This window comes from Saccopteryx leptura, chromosome 6, assembly GCF_036850995.1.
Source record: "Saccopteryx leptura isolate mSacLep1 chromosome 6, mSacLep1_pri_phased_curated, whole genome shotgun sequence".
Classification (NCBI taxonomy): Eukaryota; Metazoa; Chordata; class Mammalia; order Chiroptera; family Emballonuridae; genus Saccopteryx; species Saccopteryx leptura.
Window position 1 is genome coordinate 149,608,706 of NC_089508.1, and position 25,207 is coordinate 149,633,912.

At 38.1% G+C, this 25,207-nt stretch overlaps 1 protein-coding gene and 1 non-coding gene across 2 annotated transcripts in view; one reads left to right on the forward strand and one right to left on the reverse strand.

The window, feature by feature from the left end:
* The window catches only part of CHSY3 (chondroitin sulfate synthase 3), a 427,468-nt gene that overhangs the window by 395,996 nt on the left and 6,265 nt on the right, over positions 1–25,207 (reverse strand). The window lies entirely within an intron of this gene.
* TRNAA-GGC (transfer RNA alanine (anticodon GGC)) lies at positions 22,316–22,391 on the forward strand. The gene has a single exon. It is a non-coding gene; the product is annotated as a tRNA-Ala (tRNA).

A 25,207-nucleotide genomic window follows, 5' to 3' on the forward strand; every position in this document is an offset into this window, starting at 1 on the left:
CAGAAATAAACCCACAGTTCTATGGACAACTGATATTTGACAAAGGAGGTAAGGAAATACAATGGAGTAAAGACAGCCTCTTTAACAAATGGTGTTGGGAAAATTGGACAGCTACCTGCAAAAAAATGAAACTAGATCACCAGCTTACACCACTCACAAAAATAAACTCAAAATGGATAAAAGACTTGAATGTAGGCCATGAAACCATAAGCATCTTAGAAGAAAACATAGGCAGTAAGCTCTCCGACATCTCTCGGAGCAATATATTTGCTGATTTATCTCCACGGGGAAGTGAAATAAAAGACAGGATAAACAAATGGGACTATATCAAACTAAAAAGCTTTTGCACAGCTAAAGACAACAAGAACAGAATAAAAAGACAAACTACACAATGGGAGAACATATTTGACAATACGTCTGATAAGGGGTTAATAACCAAAATTTATAAAGAACTTGTAAAACTCAACACCAGGAAGACAAACAACCCAATCCAAAAATGGGCAAAAGAGATGAATAGACACTTCTCCAAAGAGGACATACAGATGGCCAATAGGCATATGAATAAATGCTCAACATCACTAATCATTAGAGAAATGCAAATTAAAACCACAATGAGATATCACCTTACACCAGTCAGAATGGTGCTTATCAACAAAACAACACAGAATAAGTGCTGGCGAGGATGTGGAGAAAAGGGAACCCTCCTGCACTGCTGGTGGGAATGCAGACTGGTGCAGCCACTGTGGAAAACAGTATGGAGATTCCTCAAAAAACTGAAAATCGAACTGCCTTTTGACCCAGCTATCCCACTTTTAGGAATATACCCCAAGGACACCATAGAACGGCTCGAAAAGGAAAAATGCACCCGCATGTTTGTGGCAGCATTGTTCACAATAGCGAAGATCTGGAAACAGCCCAAGTGTCCGTCAGAGGACGAGTGGATTAAAAAACTTTGGTACATATATACTATGGAATACTACTCAGCCATAAGAAATGATGACATCGGATCATTTACAATAACATGGAAGGACCTTGATAACATTATACGGAGTGAAATAAGTAAATCAGAAAAAAAAACTGAGATGAATCCATACATAGAAGGGACATAAAAATGAGACTCAGAGACATGAACAAGAATGTGATGGCAACAGGGGCGGGGGGTTGGGGGAGGGGGGATGGGGTGAAGAAGGAGAGAGGGGTTAGGGGAGGGGAGGGGCACAAAGAAAACCAGATAGAAGGTGACAGAAGACAATTTAACTTTGCGGGAGGGGTATACAGCACAATCAAATGTCAAAATAATCTAGAGATATTTTCTCTCAACATATGTACCCTGATTTATCAATGTCACTGCATTAAATTTAATAAAAAAAATAAATAAATAAATAAAAAATAAAAAAAATAAACAACAAAAAAATGAAATTAGATCACCTTCTTACATCAAATACAAGAATAAACTCAAAATGGATTAAAGACTTAAATGTAAGACTTGAAACCGTAAAACTCCTAGAAGAAAACATAGGCAGTAAATTCTCTAATATTTCTCTTAGCAAAATTTTTTTCTGATGTATCTCCTGAGGTGAGGTTAACAAAAGAAAAAATAAACAAATGGGACTAAATTAAAATAAAAAGTTTTGTACAGCAAAGAAACCATCAACGAAACAAAAAGATAATGTACTCAATGGGAGAGATATTCACCAATAATATATCTAAGGAGTTAACCATCCAAACTTTTATAAAGAACTCTTATAATTCAAAACAAAAAAATACAAACAATTCAATTAAAAAACGGGCAGAGGACTTGAATAGACACTTCACCAAAGAGAACATATAGATGGTCAACCGACATATGGAAAGATGCTCAATGTCACTAATCATTAGAGAAATGTAAGTTAAAACTACAATGAGTTAATCACCACATACCTGTCAGAATGGCTATCATCAATAAATCCACAAACAAGTGCTGGCGAGGATGTGGAGAAAGGGAACCTTCATGCACTATTGGTGGGAGTGCAGACTGGTGTAGCCACTGTGGAAAACAGTGTGGAGATTTCTCAAAAAATTAAAAATTGAACTGCCTTCTAACCCAGCGATTCACTTCTCGGTATGTACTTGAAGAAACCCAAAGCAGTTATTTGAAAGAATATATGGCCCCTATGTTCACTGCAGCATTATTTACAATAGCCAAGATAATGGAAGCAGCTCAAGTGCCCATCAAAAGAAAAGTGTATAAAAATGTGGTGGTACATAACCGTAATAACAATGAAACCTTACCTTTTGTGACAGCATAGATGGACTTAGACTTAGAGGGTATTATTTTAGGTAAAATAACTCAAACAGAAAAAGACAAATATCATATGATTTCACTTCTGTGTCTAATCCAAATGACAAGTAAACAAGAAAACTGAAACAGACTGGCAGCTGACAGGAGCAGAGCTAGGAGGTCAGGAGGAAAAGATGAAGGGATCAGAAATACAGACTGGTAGTTACAGAACAGGTGCAGAGGTGTAGAGTACAGCACAGTGAATACAGTCAGTAATATCACAGTGATTTCATATGGCACCAGGTGGTACTTGAAACAGAAGGAGTACTTTGTAAAGTACATGATTTTCTAACCATCACGCTGTACACCTACAACTAATGTAAAATAACATTGACTATAAACTGTAATTGAAAAGCAAAATGTTTTTAAAAGAGACTGTCCCTAGCCCTATTCCCAGATCTCTGTAATCATTAAGTGCTCTGCAGCCATCTGGTTTTAAAAAGCACTGAACAGGACAGCGTCTGGCGCCCCCTCTGCAGATAAACAGTGGCCCCTGTCTGACAAGACGCCCATGATTATGAGCTATTTACAGTCAACACCTGAATGTGGCAACCTCATTTTAGAGTGTGAGAGCTGCAAATAGTGCATTATAACTTATTTTAAAATGAATTATTTCCCTGCACTTGGGGAAGTGAATTCAGCATACAGAGATGTGTTGTAGAATTGTGCACCTGAACCTGTATAATTTTCTTAGCCAGTGTCACTCCAATAAATTGAATAAAAAAATAAAATAAAATTCAATATTTCCATTGAAGTGACTGACTCAGGATTTAGTCAAAAGTAAATAAATCCAGAGTATCCTCATCTCATTTCTAAGTCCAACAGTTTCCATTTTTCTTTTTCATCATTTTCCTTCAAGCGATTCTGTTAATAAAGAATCGCCCGTGTAGCTAGTTCTCATCCTTATTGTAGATGAAAGAACTCTGAGATGCACGCTATGCCAAATGAGTGTTTTGTCCAAATAACAGATTGTCAAGGACCAACCTTTTAATTGCATGAATAACAGAGTGGCCTCAAGAGTAATATCTGCCCTTCCATGTGTGACACAGAAAAACAAGAGCTGCGAGGTGAGGTGTGGGGCCTGATTTAGGGACACAGAATAAAGATATGGATGACCCAAAATAAAAAATTTAAAAAAACTGTCTTTGATTTTCTTACTTCATAATTCATATGACTAATGTGAACAGTAGAAGGAAAGAAATAATACATAATAAAAAACAACCTCCTGTATGGCTGTGATTAGAAAGAGAAATGATTTAAACATTAAAGGGGCTGCTCAAAAAAAATATTTTGGCAAGTTTACCTCAGAAAGGTGCCTTTGACTACTTAAATTTAAATGTTTCTCACATTAAAAAAGATAACTGTATAAGAGAACACATGTTGCAACCAAGGAAATTTTACCTTTACTAGAAATGTACTTCTTAACACAGTAGTTAAAATAGCTCATTCTAGTCATGTGTCTTCCTTTAAAGCCCAACTCAGTATGTCTCATTTAACACGAGGCTCTAATTCTTTTTATAAGATTCTTATTATGCCCATCATCTGATAATACACACACCATTTTATTTTCCTTTCCCCACATACAAAAGCACTTTAAATTTCATTAGACAGTGTACCCACAGTATTTTATATATTAACAACTCTTATCCAGAATAACAGCGCAATGTAGTCTCCTCAATACACTGCAATATATAAATATATTGAACTGAGGTAATGGTGTATATTCCATTTTTATCCCATTCTTTTCACATAGCATTATATCACGAGTATTTTTCTATTTCATATAATAAACATAGGAAATCATTTTTAATAGCTGTCTGTTATTCTGTCTTAGGAATACATGCAGTCTAACTATTTCTATTGTTTAGGCTGTCTCTAACCCTAAATATTACACACAAACCCAAAATCAGGATAAATGACTGAAAGCAAAACTACTAGGACAAAAGACATCACAAATAACCAACATGAAAAACATGAAACAACTTTTAAATTTTCAGTGTCCATTTCACATGAACATAAAAAAAAGTTAACAGCTAGTGTTTAAGAGTTTCAAAATCAAGATTTGTAAAGAAATTAAACTGTTAGGGCCTGACCAGGTGGTGGTGCAGTGGATACTGTCGGACTGGGACGCAGAGGACCCAGTTTTGAAACCCCAAGGTCACCAGTTTGAGCGCGGGATCATACATGACTCCATGGTTGCTGGCTTGAGCCCAAAGGTCTCTGGCTTGAAACTCAAAGTTACTGGCTTGAACAAGGGATCACTCACTCTGCTGTAGGCCCCCGTCAAGGCACATGTGAGAAAACAATCAATGAACAACTAAGGAGTTGCAATAAAGAATTGATGCTTCTCATCTCTCCCTTGCTGTCTGTCTGTCCCTATCCGTCCCTCTCTCTGTATCTCTCTCTGTCATAAAAAAAAGAAGGAAGGAAGGAAGGAAGGAAGGAAGGAAGGAAGGAAGGAAGGAAGGAAGGAAGGAAGGAAGGAAGGAAGGAAGGAAGGAAGGGAAGGAGGGAGGGAGGGAGGGAGGGAGGGAGGGAGGGAGGGAGGAAGGAAGGAGGGGGGAAGGAAGGAGGGGGGAAGGAAGGAAGGAAGGAAGGAAGGAAGGAAGGAAGGAAGGAAGGAAGGAAGGAAGGAAGGAAGGAGGGAGGGAGGGAGGGAGGGAGGAAGGAAGGGGGGAGAGAGGGAGGGAGGGAGGGAGGGGGGAAGGAAGGAAGGAAGGAAGGAATTAAACTGCTAGGTATACCTTATTTTGTATATGAAATTATCATATATAAACACTAAAATCATTCTCCCACAGACATTTAGAATTATATGAAAGAAGTCGGAGGTTAATAATAAATGTAGTTAGGGTTATGTAAATCCTATTCAGTAGGTACATTTATAATAAACTATTTTTGGAAATTTAGCTGATTTTGTTATGCTTAAAATGATGGCTCACTGAATTAAGAAATTGTCAATGACTTTTAGCTGTGCCTAATTACTCTCCATACAGGTAAAATGAACTAACATCACCTGAAACTATTTAAAGGCTGTACTTATAAACACATTAGGTAAGCTCTTCTGTTACTCCCTTATTCATTTAATATTTCAAAAATTAATAGTTAGATCTAAAAGTTTGTTCTTAAAATGTTTCTTAAATTATATTTTTGCCAAGGTTACTCAAATAATTGCTGTGCATTTCCAAAGGAGAGGGCAGAACAACATGGACTGAAACAGCGGCCATGCTGAACAAACCTAACAGCCTGATGTTAATTTGAAAACATTCCTCAGGCTGCCAGGAAATGGCCCTCAGATTGCTTCCTCAGAATCACACTCATGAGATGATGTTCTTTTGAGCTCTCCAGGCTACAGCATACTCTGAGCTTGGACAGATCATTACTGAGGCTGCATTCAGCTCTAATCTCCCCACTGGACAGTTCATCAGCCATGCCACCCTCCAATAAAACAGGAGGTTATTAGATGACATTTGCCTTTATATCAGCGGTTCTCAACCTGTGGGTAGCCAGCCCGGCAGAGGTCGAACGACCAAAACACAGGGGTCGCCTAAAGCCATCGGAAATACATATTTTATAATGTTAAGAACCGCTGCTTTATATTCTAGTGTCTCCTTATCATCTGTGGATCATAAAGCAACTTTTTAGATCCATTATCTCATGCACCTGTCACAAGCCAGCAGGAAAGGTAAGAAACTAGTACTCTTTTATAGGTGGTTCAGAAAGACCAGGTGATGAGCCAGCTGATACCAGAGATAATACAAAACCTTATTTCCAGGCCAGTCGACACTCCACTATCCCTCTTAGCATGCCCTGGTCCAAAAGTACGCTTACTGGCTGAAAGACTGTAAGTCATTTACCACCTAAGCAATCCCAACACACCTTTCTGTTAAGCCTTTCCCTTGTTGAAATGGGTATAACATTTTAACTCCACTTCAGAATTAACGTAAAAGTTTTCTGGGATACAAAGAAAAATTACTGCATTTATTTTTATTTATTTACTTATTTTGTGACAGAGAGACAGAGACAGAGAGAGGGTCAGATAGGGACAGATAGACAGGAAGGGAGAGGAGAAGCATCAGTTCTTTGTTGCGGCACCTTAGTTGTTCATTGATTGCTTTCTCATATGTACCTTGACCAGGGGGGCTACAGCAGACCAAGTGACACCTTCAATCTTGGGCTCAAGCTGATGAGCCTTGCTCAAACCAGATGAGCCCGTGCTCAAACCAACAACCTCAGGGTTTTGAACCTGGGTCCTCTGCACCATGTGTCCCAGTCTGACACTCTATCCACTGCACCATGGCCTGGTCAAGCAAAAATTACTGCATTTAATACACACAAACTAAACATGAATCATAAATATGTTGACACACTAAGGCTAATACCGGACTTGAATATGCAAAAGTTCTCAACCACTGGTATGTTCAAACTTTAGTATATAATATAGGTGTGATGGTTAATTGTATGTGTCAACTTGGCTAGACTGTGGCACCTGCTGTTTGGTTAAACAACTGTCTACTGTCGCTATTAATATATTTTTTAGATGCAGTTAACACTTAAATCAGCAAAGTTTGAATAAAGGAAATTACACTTCCTAGTGTGGGTGGGCCTCATCCAATCAGGTGAAAGCTTTAAAAGAAAAAAAATAAGGCCCCCAAAATGTTAAGAAGAAAGGAATCCTGCTCCCAGAATGCTTTCAGATTTGAGCTGCAACATCAACTCCTACTCTGCAGGCTGCCAGCCTTCCCTAAAGACTGAACTTGCCAGCCCCCCGACAGTGTAAACCAATCCCTTAAGTGTCTACACTTCTGTTGGTCTGCTTTTCTAGAAACCCCAATACCATATGTTGGGCAAATGAGTTGTAAAATCTGTATTTTCTGGTTTTGCTCACTCTTATTGTTAAAAATGGCCACTACTCATATGATGATGCTCTCACGTGATACAGCTGATTGCTTTCATGCTCAAGAAAGGGCCTGGTTATGCTAATGTGTGCTGGGGGAGGACTTTCATGCTGAAAAGTTTTAAAAGGAGGAGCTAGGTGGCCATTTTGGGAGAGAGACCATGTTGTTCCAGGGGAGAGAAGCCATGTGGTTGGAGGAGAGGATGGCCGGGTGCTGAAGGAGAAGCCAGTTTGTGCAGAGAAGAGAAGGAAGATGGAGAACCAGAGGGGTTAAGTCTGGTGGGGACCTTTGATTCTAGGAAAACTCGATGTGTCGTCAGTAGCTTTGTGAGCACTGAATGAGTGGGTTTTGGAGCCCAGTGTTTGTGTTTACTTGCTTGCCAAGTGAAAGGAATAAAGGTAATGGCCCTCCAGTTCTAGGCTCCGCAGTTTCATTACCATCTGCCCAGATTAAATGTGAACCTGCGTGTGAATGGCCATGATGGCAGCAGCGGCCCCTGGCTTTACACCAGGGGTAGTCAACCTTTTTATACCTACCGCCCACTTTTGTATCTCTGTTAGTAGTAAAACTTTCTAACCATCCACCAGTTCCACAGTAATGGTGATTTATAACGTAGGGAAGTAACTTTACTTTATAAAATTTATAAAGCAGAGTTACAGCAAGTTAAAGCATATAATAATTACTTACCAAGTACTTTATGTCAGATTTTTGCTAATTTGGCAGAATAAATCTTTATAAAACAACTTACTATAGTTAAATCTATCTTTTTATTTATACTTTGGTTGCTCCACTACTGCCACCATGAAAGCTGGAACGCCCACTAGTGGGCGGTAGAGACCAGGTTAACAACCATTGCTTTACACTGTATGTTAGCTGTATTCATACCTGTTCCCAAGTTCCTTCACCTTTACTTTTCCTGCTACGGAAGCCAGGAGTGCTCCATTCCCCCACCTCTCCCGCAGCCAAAGGTGGCTATATGCTGCAGTTTCCAACCCCGAATATGGAGGGAGAACTGAAATCACTGAAACTAGTACTAATCTCATGCCAGTAGAAGTCTTTCCCCTTCCAACCTGGAACTAGGATTAGATATTTAAAAGTGCCTAAAATCTATCCGAGTGCAGACAGAAACCAACACCCTCAGCAAAGACAGAGCAAAAATACAGTGAGAGCATGGGACCATGATGATATCACTGAGCACCCACTTAGTCACAGCCTACTCACCTATGCATCCGGGAAACTGACAAACAGCCACCACGGCCAAGTTCTCTGTTTGCTTTATTCAAATACATTCTGATCTGATACAATCATTTGAAAATGTCTTGACACACATCTACCTAAGTATCTGCAGCATTAAGCTGGTAAAAACTGGTTTCCTTATAGAAAAGTTAGTAAAAAATAATTTTTAAAAATACAAATAAAAACAATAAAAGGATTATAAAAATATACACATTAAAAGCTCAGGTATAATTTATTAAGCACTGAATAATTTCCCAAATTAAAACTGGAGACTGCAAATAATGACTGTCTTCTTTTCAAAGGCCTTCTTTGACAGCTGTGCTAAAAGAAATAAGCCCTGCCATGCCACAGGGGCCCAGGAAGCAGAGAGCCAGGTCCTCCCCTGGTACGAACAGTGATGGAACAGCATTAATAAATAAGAATATGGCCACATTTTAGGCTAGATGTATTTGTCACAAATACACATATTTTAAATTACTTACAGAGCTTCAACTAAACAGGAGCTGTTTTCCGTGGATTACTCAAAATGAAAAAAACACATTTTTTCAGTTAGGATGATATATGAGTCTAAAGTGTTGCTATAGGCAGGCTGTAATAAGATCATGGAGGCTGAGATAGAGGCAATTTAAAATGAACTGGATTGGAAAGACTTAGACACATTTGACAAAAATTTGAATAAAGCTGTTTGCAAAGAGGAGATTAAGTTAACTGAGTGGCCAGAGCGTTCCCTGAATTCCAAGGCCTTACCTTAACCAGAAGCTAGAAGACGTCCTCAATCCACACAGGTAGAAGAGAATTCTCATTCATATTTTTCCAGGTTCGTCTATCATCCCTCATCTGTAGTCTCTGCGTTGCTTTTTGCCAACAGTTGGCTCTTACATAGTCACTGACATGGTCATCCCTACACAGATAGAATATCTAGCTCCATCTTTTGGTGCTGAGATAGCCTCTTCTACACCTCTGACCGAAGGGGAGCCAGCTGACCACGTGCCCTCAGGGCATAATTCACAGCCCATGCCTGAAGAATTGACCTATCTACTCCTCAAAGTCAAGATCAACTTCTCCACCAAGCCTTCCTGCCCAAACTTCACAGTTCCCCCAGTGATGGCTGCTTTTAAACATCTGTAGTGCTTATCTGTGTATAACTCATCAACGCCATGCTCACTTCCATGTTGTTAATAACTGCACTTAGACATCTTTATCCCTAGTTACACTCTAAACAATTAAAGGAAGAAGACTGTGCTTAGAACAATGCAGAAATCTTATACTTGATACGTGTTTTGAATACACTCATTCAGACATGGTCTAATGTTCTGATATTTCTACTGTGTGACTTTACATTTTGACTCCAGAAATATCTGTACCTTACTAAACCTGTTATCAAAACACCATCTTTGTTCTCATATTCTATCTACAGCAAAGCATATGGCTGGCACTCAGCCTGAGCCAGATTACTACAATCACCTAACAAAGATGGCAACGGCCTGTTTATCACAAGGATTTATTAACAGTGTAAGTCCATGTAAAAGTCACTCCTAGAAACAAATAAAAGTTTCTACAAAGTTTTGGCTCTTTTAAATATATATAGTTAACAATTCCTATAAAATCTCTCAGTGTATGTATTACTGAGCAATAAATGAAAAATCTTCATTCTATCATAAACTAATTACAAGAACAAGGAACATTTTCAAGGTAAAATGCTGAGTTTTCAGAGTTTATGCCAGTAAGTGAAATTCTAGTGTGGTACATATGCCCAAGTATATTTTGTTCCTACATAGTACAACTGAGAGAAAAAAAATTTAGATAAAACTGACAGCTGACATTTTTATTCTTGCCCTAAGGTAGAGCAAAATATACAATTGTCTTTTTCTACTAAAAATGAAAACTTTATTGTTAGGTATTTTTCCTGTAAACCTACCTACTGAGAACTGGAAAAACTTGTAATAATGTTGGTCCCTTTCATTCGTTCTTCACAGATCTCTTCCAGAAAGACAGAGTCTCTCTCCAACAGGTGACCACGCCTAGTGAAAGAATGCTGAAATTGATGACAGCAGCTCTCCATTCAGGGTCTTTACTGGCTGGCCTTCATCACCTACCTCTTTTTTTTCCAATTTCCTCATATTGCATATACTTGAACTTTTCTACTCCAACCTGACACTAGAATTTTAAAATAAAAATGAAATGCCATTCTTTAAATCCTTAGGCAGAATGTCAATTCACATTTCAAGAAAAGTATGGTCTTTGAGTTATATAAACCAGAGAGTTCAAAGCCAGATGCTAACAGCTGTCTAGCTGTGTGATCTTGGGCAAGTTACTAAACTGCTGAGCCTGCTGCCCTCTTGTAGAACAGGCAAGGAAACGCCAGTTCACACCCCTGTACAGTCCAGTACACTGCTTCGACATAACTAATGCTGAATAGTTTATTTTTATAGCTATATATAAATATAAATCAATTTGATAGCTATTATTAAACACTCAGGAAGGTTAGATGCTTACATTATTGTTCATCTTAAGCATAAATACTAGATACTTCAGATATTTCCTACATAGTATTTATTCTTTCTTTTTTAATTTTTCCACTGATTTGAGAGAGAAGTAGTGGAGAGAAGGTGGGAGAAGGAAGGGGGGAGGGGAGGGAGAGAGGGAGAGAGACAGAGAGAGAAGAAGGGAGAGAGAGAAAAGCATCAATTGGTTATTCCATTTAGCTGTCTCATTTAGGTAGGAACTCACTGATTACTTCTCATACATGCCCTGACCGGGTATCGAACCCACGACCTCAGTGTACCAGGATGATACTTTATCCAGTAAGCCACCAGCCAGGGTTTATACTATTTATTCTTAATGAACCACACCAAGTTACAGATCAGCATTTGATCAGGTTGCCCACACCACTTTTTATACTACAGTAAGTCCCTGTTCTTGCTTCTACTGTCTTCACGGGCTGTATACCTTAACTGTTAAAAGGATGCAGAGATTCATCTAAATTTATGTCATTAGTAAGTACAGCATTTAAAGAAACAAGTCTGATCAAAACAGTGATACAAAATGATGCCAACGTTACCCACCAATTTTTACAATAAAGTATTTCTTAGACCTAAACCTACCTTAATTTGGGCAAGCTATATTAATTAATTCTATACTACAGGAAAAATTACGGCAGATCTTCACAATTTTCTAATATTCCAAAATCTGTGACTGATAAAATTATATAAACTAGCCAAAAGGAGCCTATGCAACTAACATCATTCTTGATTCAACTGACCTAGAGGTGGTACAGGCTGCCCAGAAAACTTGTTGTCCTATAAACTGATATGTGTAAACTGGAATTTAACACTAGCATGAAGAAATGAAAGCCAAAAACAGGAATTCTTCACTCAAATCCCTAAAAGTATTTTGGATGGAGCATCGGCCTAGAGTGCCAAGGTCCAGTCCAGGGTCTCCAGCTCAAGCCCGGGTCGCTATTCCCAAAGCCAACAGCTCGATCCTGAGGGCACCAGCTCTAACCCTAAGGTCGCAGGTTCAAGCCCCAGTCAGGGAACATATGAGAAGCAATCAATGGCACAACTCAGTGGAACAAGTTGATGTTTCCCTCTCTGTTTCTCTCTCTCTCTCTCTCTCCCCCTTCTTTCAAAAGTAAATAAACACTGTATTTTTGGCTCCATAAGATGCACCTGACCATAAGACACACCTAAGGTTTTAAGGAGGAAAATAAGAAAAAAAAATATTCTGAACCAAATGGTGTGTTAAAGTCTTTAATAAAATACCGTATTTTCCGCTCCACTTTGGGGGGGGGGGGGGGGAGTGCGTCTTATGGAGCGAAAAATACAGTAAATAAAAGAAGTAAATAAAAACACAAACATTTTACATAATCAGGAATTATCAGTATCATTACTTATATACAAAACTAATAACTGCTCTATTATAACCCTGAAAAGCAATAGAACCTTTTTCCCATCATTTCCAGACACATTTTACAACTGTCTAATTTAGTAAACCAATATTACTCATTAACAACTGTTTCAAGCAATTCTCCAGATAATATATTTAGTAAAATAGAACTTGGTCTAATTCAAATGAGATTACAGTTTACAAGTCTTGGATAATTTGAGGGTGTTGGTTAGGCTGTTCTTTGCACCTATGAACATAAAACCTACTCATGTAACCCTTTGTTAAAAGAATAGAATACATGAACAAAATAGAAACACCACATAGATAGAGAACAGACTGATGGCTGCCAGAGAAGAGGGGGTTGGGGGGCTGGGTGAAAAGGAGAAGGGATTGAGAAGTATAAATTGGTTGTTACAGAACAGCCGCTGGATGTACGGTGCAGCACAAGGAGTACAGTCAATAATACTGTAATAACTACAAATGGTGCCAGGTCAGTATGGGAAATATCAGAGGGAACACTTTTAAAAGTACATGACTGTCTAACCACCATGCTCCACACCTGAAACAAAACAATACTGAATGTAAACTGTAATTGAAAATTTTTAAGAAGTGTCAAATTGACATATATTTTCTCTCTTAACCTGGGAATTTAGTTTTATAAGAAAAGTGTGATCAAAATTCATAATGTGTGCAGAATATTAGGCCAATGTGGCTGAATGACTAGAAATGAACTGAGGCAGAATAAAACCTCATAGTAGCATTTAAATGTTTATGACCGTTAGAAAACAAATTTTAAAAAAAATAGGAGAAAGAAAGAAAATTTAATTTTAGTTAAGTTAGGCCCTTATAAGTCCTCATAAAAAGTCTACCTTTATAGGGTCCGCTTTGAGTTTTTGTTTTATTATAGAAGTGTCATAATTATATTATAAACATACTTATGTATTCTAATTAATATACTACCACTCATTATATTGCTTAAGTTTCAAAAACTAATTTATGATATACTGTTAAATGCTCTTCAAATAGAAAAACAAAGCAATTTTAATGGATTTTAAATTATTTTTCAAATTGATTAAGTGTTAGGCAATCTCTACACAGAATTTACTACATTAAATGTATAAATATTATAACAACAAATATATAACAAATGCGCATAATAATAAGACCAATCATCAGTTACATGCTTATAACCAATGAAAATAAACATTTACAAACACTACTATAAAACATATTGTCAGAAGAGCAAATACTGATTAACAAAGATTGTTTGATTATAGCGAGTCTTTCCACAGACTTTCCAAAGTTACAGTCTTGCTGTAATTTAACGATCACAATTTCATAAATCTTTAAGGTTATTTAATTCTTGAAAAGGGAAACCAAGACAAGATGAAGATTATGAGAAATGCAGAATTTTAAAACAACTATAGGGGAAAGATATGAATCTTTTTTTTTCCTTGTTTTTATTGATTTTAATTTATTGTGTTTACATAGATTCTAGTGTTGCCCTGAATGCACCCCCCTCCTGATATGAATCTTAATATAAGCCATTATATGGGTAGGAAATCAAGGATGACAAATTTATATGCAATGTAATTAGTCTGATGTTATCCTGCTCTAAATATATTTGCAGCTAAAGCAACTACAATTCAATTAATTAAGACACAAAACAGAACTATATGTTCATAATTCCAAAACTCTACTTTCACAGAATAAGATAGGTACTTTATAAGATTTGAAACACTAAACTAAAGTTATTTCAGATAGAAACTTTATAAAATTATTCTACATCATAAGAATAACCTCCAGGTGTAACAAATAATGTCATGTAAATATGCAATAAATTATCTAAAATTATCAACCAAACTTTCAAGGAAATAAAAATAATACTGGTCTATTGCCAAATAATATTGTGTGATAAAGTTTCATACTATATGGGGTCATTATGACCCCAAATTTGTTTTATAATCTATTGCAGAAAATTATACAATGACATAATACATCGCATATAAGTCCTGGTAAATCACATATAATAAATGAAATACCAAATTTATGACATTTATTATGCTTTATGTCCATCATTTATGTTCATTTAGTAATCAAGTTAGAAATAAGTCCCATCACCCAGCTCTTTATAATTTTTCAAGCCTTTTCATTCTCTTACATAAAGCTTCTCTTCTACCCTCTGGCTCTTATTGTCTGCAACCTGACTCTCCTACCACTTTCTCCCTTACATTTTTTTTTGTATTTTTCCAAAGTGAGAAGGTGCGGGCAGCAGACAGACAGACTTCTGCATGCGCCTGACAGGGATCCATCCGGCATGCGCATCTGGGGTGTTGCTCCGCTGCAACCAGAACCATTCTAGCGCCTGAGGCAAGGCCATGGAGCCATTCTCAGTGCCCGGGCCAACTTTGCTTCCATGGAGCCTTGGCTGCAGGAGGGGAAGAGAGAGATAGAGAGAAAGGAGAGCGAGAAGGGTGGAAAAGCAAATGGGCGCTTCTCCTGTGTGTCCTGGCCGGGAATCGAACCCGGGACTTCCACATACTGGTCCAATGCTCTACCACTGAGCCAACTGGCCAGGGCCTCTCCCTTTACTTATATTTTTCAACCACATTGGCCTCCATTCAGTTCAACACACACCTCAGGGCCTTTGTACTGTCTATTTCAGGGGTCCCCAAACTTTTTACACAGGGGGCCAGTTTACTGTCCCTCAGACCGTTAAAGGGCCGGACTATAAAAAAAACTATGAACAAATCCCTATGCACCCTGCACATATCTTATTTTAAAGTAAAAAAACAAAACGGGAACAAATACAATATTTAAAATAAAGAACAAGTAAATTTAAATCAACAAACTGACCAGTATTTCTATGGGAACTATGGGCCTGCTTTTGGCTAATGAGATGGTCAATGTCCGGTTCCATATTTGTCACTGCTAGCTGTAACAAGTGATATGACGCTTCCGGAGCCAAGATGCATGCGTCCCCCGTCACTGGAAGTAGTACTGTATGTAAGCAACACCGCGCTTTGTGGCGCTGTCACCACATATAGTACTCCAGGAGCACAGGATGCTGATACTCCTCTCACTGACCACCAATGAAAGAGGTGCCCCTTCCAGAAGTGCGGGGGGGGGGGGGGGGGGAGGAGGGCTGGATAAATGGCCTCAGGGGGCCGCATGCGGCCATGGGCCATAGTTTGGGGACCCCTGATCTATTTCCTTAGGCTAGATAATTCAACTCTTTATAAGTTCATTCTAATGCTCTGCAGCTGGGCTCAAGTGTTACCTCTTCCCAGAAGCCTTCTCTCCTAAATCTTCTCTCCTAAATCTATCTATAGCTGACTCCATATTTACTCTTTCCAACTCCATCTTGTTCACTTATTTTCAGAGTGTGATCATCTACTTGTTTACTTGTTTACCAGCAAGCTCCCTCTAAGAGATTACAAATTCCTCAAGGACAGAGAAATACCTGTCCCGGCACCCAACAAAGTATCTGAAGCCCAAGAAGTAGTCAATAAATATTTACAGAATAAATGAAAAAGGCATTTAAAAAAGCTAATTATTTGGGGAATCTGTTACTCTTCTGGAAAGAACTCTGGCAGTCTAGAACATGTGGAAATCTGCACACAGCTCTAAGGCCACTGTGCAGCCCATTTCCCTTTCTGCTTTCACAGGAAAGAGTTAAAATAAAAAGAATACAGATTTTTTTTTCCAAACACGAGATCATTTAATGAGAATGAGATATTGATATAAGAATCACTCCAAAAAATCATCTTAATTGAAAAAAGCAATATTCAGATCATGCATAACATGTTCTTTCTTGCAGCAAGCAAAGACTGCAGAGGGCAGCCCAGTGCCCGCCTGGTCACCTGACTCACAGAAGAAACTCTGGGACAAAGGACTGGGGCTTTGGGAAGAGGAGCGTCTCTCTGGGCAGGTAGAGGACAGAATTCAGAAGATTTATCACTGTATGTATGCATGTTTATGCTTTTAGGTTTGGAGCCATTTTATAATATTACTGGTTTAAATCAATAAATACAAAGTAAATTTTAAATTATTAATCTTAACAAATCTTAAACGAATTAAACTTTGTCAGTCTATGACTGTGGTGTGATTTTTCTTTTTTAACTGTAAACAAGAACTGCCTCAGAATGATCTTTTAAAAATGCATTTACGTCAGCTGAGAATACTCACACAATGGAGGGAGACCCTGCCTGCTGAATTTAGAGAGCTGTCCACACTGCGTGGGCCTCACATCTCCACTAAGCACCAGTCTTCACAAAGGGCTATGAAGCTGACACACTGCACCCCTGCTCCTGCCCCTTACCCTCTGCCCTCTGCAGCTCACACATTCCTGCTCTCTCAGCCCTTCCTCTAGTTTCTCTTGCTTTCTGATGAGCTCTCGACTTGCCAAGGGCCTTTCTCTAGGGACCTGTCCACCTACTCTTTTTGGACTGGAACGCTTCTCCCTCACATACCTACCTTGCTCAAATCACCTCTCCTCAGTAGGTCCCAACTGCCCCATTTAAAATGCACACCCACCCTCCTGCATTCCCTAGCTTCTCCCCTGCTATCAATTGTGGGCCCCCTTGGAAATAAGACAGAAATGTTTGTGAGCTTTTCTGATGTTTGGTTGCTATAATTCTAGTATGTACAAATGTGTCTATAATATTAGATGCTTAGTAAGTATTAGTTGAATAAATGAATAATGAATAAAACTCAATGAATTCAAAATAGACCTCCTCTCTCCTTTGTGAGACACACCAGTCGCCCAAACCTAGTCTTCTCCCTTTTATTCTCTACCTCTAGGAACATTATTATCATCTGAGGCTAAAGTCTAGGATCAACCTTAACCCCCCCCCCCCCCATTCCACCCCTTGATCTAATTAATAACCTACATCTGTCAGTTCTCTTTTTGATAGCTCTCAATACCATCTCATTTACCTCCTCTTCCACTTTGACTTTCAAGACTCAGTTCTCACTGGTCTGGGCAATAGCCTCCTAAATGTCTCACGTCCTAGCCCTAGGCACTGGCGCCTCCAGTCCACCCCTCCACGCTAGATGCTGAACAGTGATCAGACCATGGTGCTCACCTCTGAAGAACTCTTCCAAGCGCCCCAGCATCCATGAAACTGACTTTCCACTCTGATTCACTGGAATCTCTCAGAAAGCTTTTCCACATACTATTCAGGGGCTCCATCATAACTGGATCTAAACCAATTACATCACCCCCAGCAATTCTAAAAATCACTGATCTACAAACCTTTGTAGGTGATTTAAAGGCCTTTTATAATCAAGTCTTACCAACAGCCTCTGAGCCTCATTGCTCCTGCCTCCACATATACTTGAAACTAATGCACAATTCGCTATTATGTTGTTGTCCCATCTCTGCCTTCCCATGTGTCCCCACTCACCTGGCAATGTTCTTATGCATTACTTCTAGTTTGGAGAAAGCACTGCATTTTCCTGTTCTCCTCAGGGACTTCTTCCCTTACACTCCTGTGTATCCTGCTCTTTCCCCGATTATAGCAGTGAGCTACAGCAGTAGGCTACAGCAGTGGGCACAGAAACACTTGTTGAGAATGACTGTTTGAAATCAGTTACACCCAGTTATTAAATAAGTTACAGTTTCTGCAATTATCAAACAAATCACTTTTTTTCCTTTGACCACCAATTCAATAAGTCAACATGAAAGCAATCAAGTCAAAAAAACATTCCACCTATATAGGCATAATTTGGAGATACTGTGGTTTTGGTTTTAAACCATGATAGTAAAGTGAGTAGAGCAATAAAGAGAGTGGCAGTCATTCTTCTGGTGGGGGGGGGGGGGGTCTTGCTTTTAACTGGTAAAAAACAGCATCTATGAAACACATAGTAAAGGGAAGCACAATAAAACAATGTTGTCTATATTTCCAAAACTAGTACCATATTTATTCAAATGTAATAAGTATAAACACCTATAAACCTTAATCCTTGCATAGATACACAATATATATTTTCCTAAGAATATTTTAAAATCCATCCTGAATTTTTCTCTAAAAAAGGAGTACTATACAGAAATGAAAATCAGACCACGACAAAACATACTACGGTTGTCAGTAATGGCTTTATAGTCATTGTATTTAAATTCAGCGCCTAACTCTTTGCAATAGATGTAGAAAAAAATTCATAAATCTTGATTACTTTACTATGATTTTCCCTGGAGGAAAACAAAATAAAAAGTAATGTTTAAGGAATAATTAAAGAATGAGCTGAATATTTAAAAACAGAAAATTAATAAAAGAATTTATATGGTGGTCCACACCCTAGAGCCACATTAGACGTAGTGTGCTAGAGGTCTGACCTATAGGAGAGTCTGATCTAATGTGTCAGGGATGAGTGTCAGCATCAGAAGTCTTCAAAGTTCCCCAAGAGATTCCACTGTGCAGTCAGGGTAGAGAATCACATCAGCACCTTCTCACCTACAGCAAAGCCTAGCTTTCAAAAAGCAATTGCAATAAACTCTTTACAATCAATGTTATTTCTTTCACATGAAGGCAGAAAAGGAATATGAACACTGTTACCTGGAAATTATTATTAACAGTTATACTGCAATTATTAGGTGTCAAGCATTATTCTAACAGCTTCTAATACACTGACCTTTTTACTCCTCACAATGGCTCTGGAAAGTTGGCTCAATTTATGCCATTCTGCATCTGCATCTGCAAACAGAGCTAACAACTCCAGAATGCTTAACATTGCAATATTATTCTGAATGCTGCTATATACTTTGACTCATTTAATCTTCACAAGAGTTCTGTGAAGTAAGCACCTTTATTATAATCATTCATTAGATGAGGAAACTACGGCACAGAGAAAATAACTGGGCCATACAGTTATTAAAAAATGAATGGCAGAACTGGAATTCAAAGCCACATAGTTTAGCTCCAGACTTAATTGAAAAACAAAACCCTAGTAGCTCTGTGCTATACAACAGGCACAAATTATATTAATGGGCAATTAAATTGCTAAACGTCTTTATTTTACTCCTTTTCAGAAAATAGTAAAACAAATAAAGAGGAAGGTGCTTGTTTAAGAAAACTGAGATAAAAAATCATTTGATTTTAATTCAGCACAGGTATCACAGGTTGCAACTGGAACCTTCATGACTTAAAATGAAAAAGTAAAGACGACGAAGACAAGAAACCCAATTCTCTACTAGTCATGAAAGTAAGAGATTCCTGAGAAGCCTGACTACTCCTCCCTGGGGGCTCCCCTTCTCGAGTGCTCCCCCTATTCAGAGGGTTCCCCCTCCCTGGGGGCTCCCCCTTCCTGGGTGCTCCTCCACCCAGGGGCTCAGGAAGGCACAGCTTTGGCATCCCTGAACCAATGATGAAACAGCTACACTCTGGGTTCTCCCCAGAAAACAGCATAACTCAATTTGCCATTGGCCAACCCAGTATAAAGCATTTAGGTGAGAACATCTGTAAAGAGTATTCTAAATTTTAAAATAAAAACAAGCAAGGTATCAAACAAGGGTGCACTTGCCCATAATCTCCAAGTAGCATTGCTCCTACAGAACTGTCCTCTGTGTCACAGACTGGTTCATATTGAGGGGGCAGATAGAAACACCCAAGAGAATTATGCTATTCTACTTGTCATAGAAATGGCGCTAGTGTGTGCATCCTCACAGCCCGTCTGTTCCCTGGGGAAGATCTCTATCAGGTCTCAGTATCATGATAAGTTAGGGTTCTCTTTAATGCCAGGGAAGCAGGAAACCAACAAATATTTTTACAATATTTTTCTTATTTTTATATGCTTTTTCCCTTATTTCTTCACATTTTAATTTTATTTTATTGTATGTTACTTTAATTATTATATATACTTCTTTAAACATCTCATTTTGAGGTACTAATACTCTATAAATAAATAGTTCTACAGTAAGAATAAATGCAACTGAAAGGGATAATGAAAATTTCAGACACCACTGACTATATAAGTACTAAGGGACATGACTTTCAAAATTATAAATGATGAGTAAAGATTTTACAATCTCAAAAAATTAAGACAGACATTTCTTTCATTAATTAGTTCCAAAACTGTGGCTGCTGAATTTTTTAAATATATTTTTTATTCAGTTAGTTTAGAAACTTGTAACACACTTATTATACTGTAAAAGTCCAACACTTTTGTGAGAAAGGGTAACATCAAATGTTATCTCAAGACTCAGCCTGATTTGCATCTAGTTAAGCCTTAACTAGAGAGTATTTTTTTTTTTTTTTTTTTTTTTTTTTTCATTTTTCTGAAGCTGGAAACAGGGAGAGACAGTCAGACAGACTCCCGCATGCGCCCGACCAGGATCCACCCGGCATGCCCACCAGGGGCGGTGCTCTGCCCACCAGGGGGCGATGCTCTGCCCATCCTGGGTGTCGCCGTGTTGCGACCAGAGCCACTCTAGCGCCTGAGGCAGAGGCCACAGAGCCATCCCCAGCGCCCGGGCCATCTTTGCTCCAATGGAGCCTTGGCTGCAGGAGGGGAAGAGAGAGACAGAGAGGAAAGCGCGGCGGAGGGGTGGAGAAGCAAATGGGCGCTTCTCCTGTGTGCCCTGGCCGGGAATCGAACCCGGGTCCTCCGCACGCTAGGCCGACGCTCTACCGCTGAGCCAACCGGCCAGGGCGAGAGTATTTTTAATAAGACAGTAAATGAAGAGAACATCAGAATTCTGAGAAACTGCAACCCACAATATTTCAGTTCACTTAGGTTTTCCTATGGTTCATTGATATCAAATAATGACTCATATGATTTGACACTGATGTTTTGCATTTCAATGAAGTTTGTTTAGCTCAAATACCTTATTAAAATGTATACCTTTGTGCAAAAGAAATAACATGCTCTAATCAAAGCAATATGTAGTACACTTATATGATAGAACTGACTGCTTTGTATGTTGAGCACTAATTCACTAGATGGAAAAGATACTGAAATAACTGTTTCTCAAAACAGCTTGTTAAAGACCAAGACAAAGAAAGTGGACGTAGAAAATTGACTTGGAATTTTTTCAGGGAATTAGAATCCTTAAGCTCAATTAAAGAGGAATAGCATGGAAGATTTTTAAACTAACATGAATGTTTATGTTATCATGTAGTTTATTTTAAATTGCATAAAAACATCATCCAAACTTAACATTATCCACAACTATTGGAAATCAGCATCTTGGAAAGAGTGCATTGTCTTGATCCAGGGGCAAAGGCAGCTGCCAACCATGAAAATGAGCTAAGACTACAAAGTATGGAAAAACCATACCATGTTTCTCCTTCAGCTCGGAACGCAATTTTATTTCGTATAGCAGAAAAGGAATTTCATAAGATCAATGCATGATGACATCATCTGACAAGAGGAATGAGGGTGAGAAAAGTAGGTGCGAGAAGCTCATTGCCTTTAGTGAAGTTGAAAACTAAACACAACTGAAGCAGAACCAAGAAAAGATTTTTGAAAGACTGAACTTAAGATCAAAATTCCATAATTATACTTTTCCGCAGATATTAACATAACTCTGGCATAAACCATGTTCATGATACAGTAAAAATTAGCATTACAGAAGAAGGAAGCTAAAAGGATATGCAAGAGCCCTGTAAGAATGGCACATACATTTTAACCTTAATGCCTGTTGTAAAGAACTATATGTAGGTTAAACTTTTTATGGTGTAACTCTCTGGTATTACAAGCCCAGGAAAAAACTTCCAGAATATATCCTTTTGTGAAATAATGGAATGTTCTAGGTGTTTATAGCCTTTAGGGGATAAGATTAAACATAAGGCATTCCGAACTTAATTCTTGAAGAAATCTAAAATATTTCTAGTCATAACAAATGGTTCCTTCAATCTGTAGAGAAATGTTTTTTTTATCAGCATAGGGCTATGTTTTCTTTGAGGCAACAAAGAAATACAGATATTCTGTTGCTCTGGTTAACTAGAAACCGTAAAAAGATAAATTAAACTATTTTGCCCTGGCCAGTTGGCTCAGTGGTAGAGCGTCGGCCTGGCATGCGGAAGTCCCGGGTTCGATTCCCGGCCAGGGCACACAGGAGAAGCGCCCATCTGCTTCTCCACCCCTCCCCCTCTCCTTCCTCTCTGTCTCTCTCTTCCCCTCCTGCAGCGAGGCTCCATTGGAGCAGAGATGTCCCGGGCACTAGGGATGGCTCCTTGGCCTCTGCCCCAGGCGCTAGAGTGGCTCTGGTCGCAACAGAGCGACGCCCCAGAGGGGCAGAACGTTGCCCTCTGGTGGGTGTGCCAGGTGGATCCCGGGTCAGGTGCATGCGGAAGTCTATCTGACTGTCTCTCCCCGTTTCCAGCTTCAGAAAAATACAAAAAAAAAAAACAAAAAAAAAAAAACAAACTATTTTGAAAATGACTCTTAGATGAAATGCAAAACTCCCTAATGAGAAAAAAAATCATTAAAATTAAAATTATTTTAATGCCTCAATATAAGTGATCCAAAAAATAAAATAACCAGAACTTCCAATTCTGCTAACACAGAGGCTGGCAATAAATTATATAAACAGTTTTTAACACTGGGGACTCGTTAGGTACTTAGTAAAAACATGCCTATAAAAAAGAAAATATAACTGTATTATATGACCTATGATTCTAACAGCCAAATTTGAAAAAATATTATTTCTTCTGTAAATTATTTAAAATACACATGTCATTCTCACTGGAAAAATCACTTCATTTTCTAAAGAATATTTTAATGAAATTTGCAACATGTGGATTATCTGGTTCAAAATATCAAGATTCTTATGCCTACCAGAACTAAAAATAAATCCACAGGAGAATTAAACATACAAGGAGTTAAAATAAACATGCAAGAAGAGCCTTGTGGACAACAACAGGACATGAGAGGGCTGAAGACTGCTAAAGTCATCAAAAAGAAAAAGAAAAACCTTAAAATACTCCATGTGCCTGCCAAACAATGTTTAAGCACCATATGCAGCCTCCCAAGCTGCCAGTTTATATCTCAGATAACTAGAACAGTAGCCAAGACTGAGCTCAACCAAAAATGTGAACTTAGCCAACAGTAGGTGCCAATAGATTCAAATACAAAGTGAATAGAATAATTTTTCACAGATATTTAGTAATTTTCACTGATACAATTTGAAGTATAAATGAGTATAACAGCCTGCTAAATCCGTGGATTATTAACAGCTGCCATATATTCTTGAAAAATAGTTGTTTCTACCTCCAGGTGGAAATGGGAGAATTTCAGTGCCGACTCTACAATGGTCTCAGGCCCACAGAGAACCAGCAACCAAAGGCCTCTATATTCTGAAGAGGTCAGGCTATTCCGGGCCCTAAGGCGCTCTAGGTGCACATCCTGTGAGCTCTTGGAACATCAGGATTAACTCTGTCATGCGCACATTAATTTACCGAGAACCAGGTGAAAAGCAGTGCTATTTTATCATTAAAGACAGAGGAAACAAGAAAAAGCGGTTGGAACGGCAGAGAAGGAAGCAGAGCAAGAAGACAAGTTTTTGCAGACCACCAAGACATTACAGGGAGAACAATAGGGGTACTTCATTTCCTAAAGAACCACAGGAACTTCGAGAGCAGCTTCCAGCTAGCTGCCTTGAGAGGCAAGCTCCTGTGAGCTGACTGCAGAATGGGATACTACTGACTTCTTTTCCTACTGAAAATTCTAGAGAAACTCAGAAAAGGTGTATTGTTCTGGCAACTGATCTAGATATCTATACAGTAATAATTTTTAATGTATTATAGAGTCTGATCTGTTTGACTGTTTAATTATGTATATTAAATAATCACTTGTTGAATAATATTTTCCACACTGTCTTAAGATCAGTTATTTAATATGATGTTCAAAGAATGAAACAAATATTTGTAATGAATGGTTTAAAGTCTTCCATACTTTATAATAATGGACTCCTCATACTTCTAAAATACTGAAAATTATTGGTTTCTTTGCCAAAAAAACCTTAAACTTGAATCTTTAAATGAAAAAATTATTTATAGTCTGACTTGTTTGATATAGATGAATGAATGAATTCATGTTATATATAATCTAGTACATGACCTGTTCAGCCTTGTAACAATAGCTAACATCAGCTGCTGACAATTTACTATGTGCCAGACACTATACAAAGGGCTTCACATGGATCATTTCACCATTTAACTTAATCTCTAAAGTCTACAAGGTAAACATGTTAGAATTTCCACTTTTAGTTCAGTTAAACAAGGCTCAAAGAAGTAACTTACAAAAGACAATGAAACTAATAAATAGCAGAGTGGTGATTCAAGTCCAAATTCAAGTTTATATTCCCTTCACTCTTTCTCTCTCTCTCTCTCAAGACTGTGCTTAATTGTAGATATAACACAGAAAAAGCAGACTTCAACTGAACAGTAAAGAACACTGCTATAATAAAAGCTATGTAAGCTATATAGTTTAATATTTTTATCTAATTCTCTTCCTATGAGATCTGCAAGTCTGCTCATCATTTTTTAAAAGATATAATTCTATCATGAATAGTTCAGCTATTCAAACTCAGATCATGAACCTGTGTCTGTACAGCACTGTTAACTTGGCAAGAATTTTTATTAAAAGATAAAGCCAAAAAAAATTATGAAATCCATGAAGATATAGATGAAAGAAATTCAAAATTTTAAGAAAGTTCTGTCACAGATAGTTCTTTTAAAACAAATATGGAAACAAAATTACCAATCAATTTTATAACTTATTCTATTACCAGATATGAAATCTCACCTTTACTCATACTGCCAACCCAGAATGGAATAGATAAGTTTTTCCATTATAATGTGAACATTAGAAAATGTGGACATCATTTCAACTAACATAAAATCCAAACCAGAAAGCCTTAGTTTGG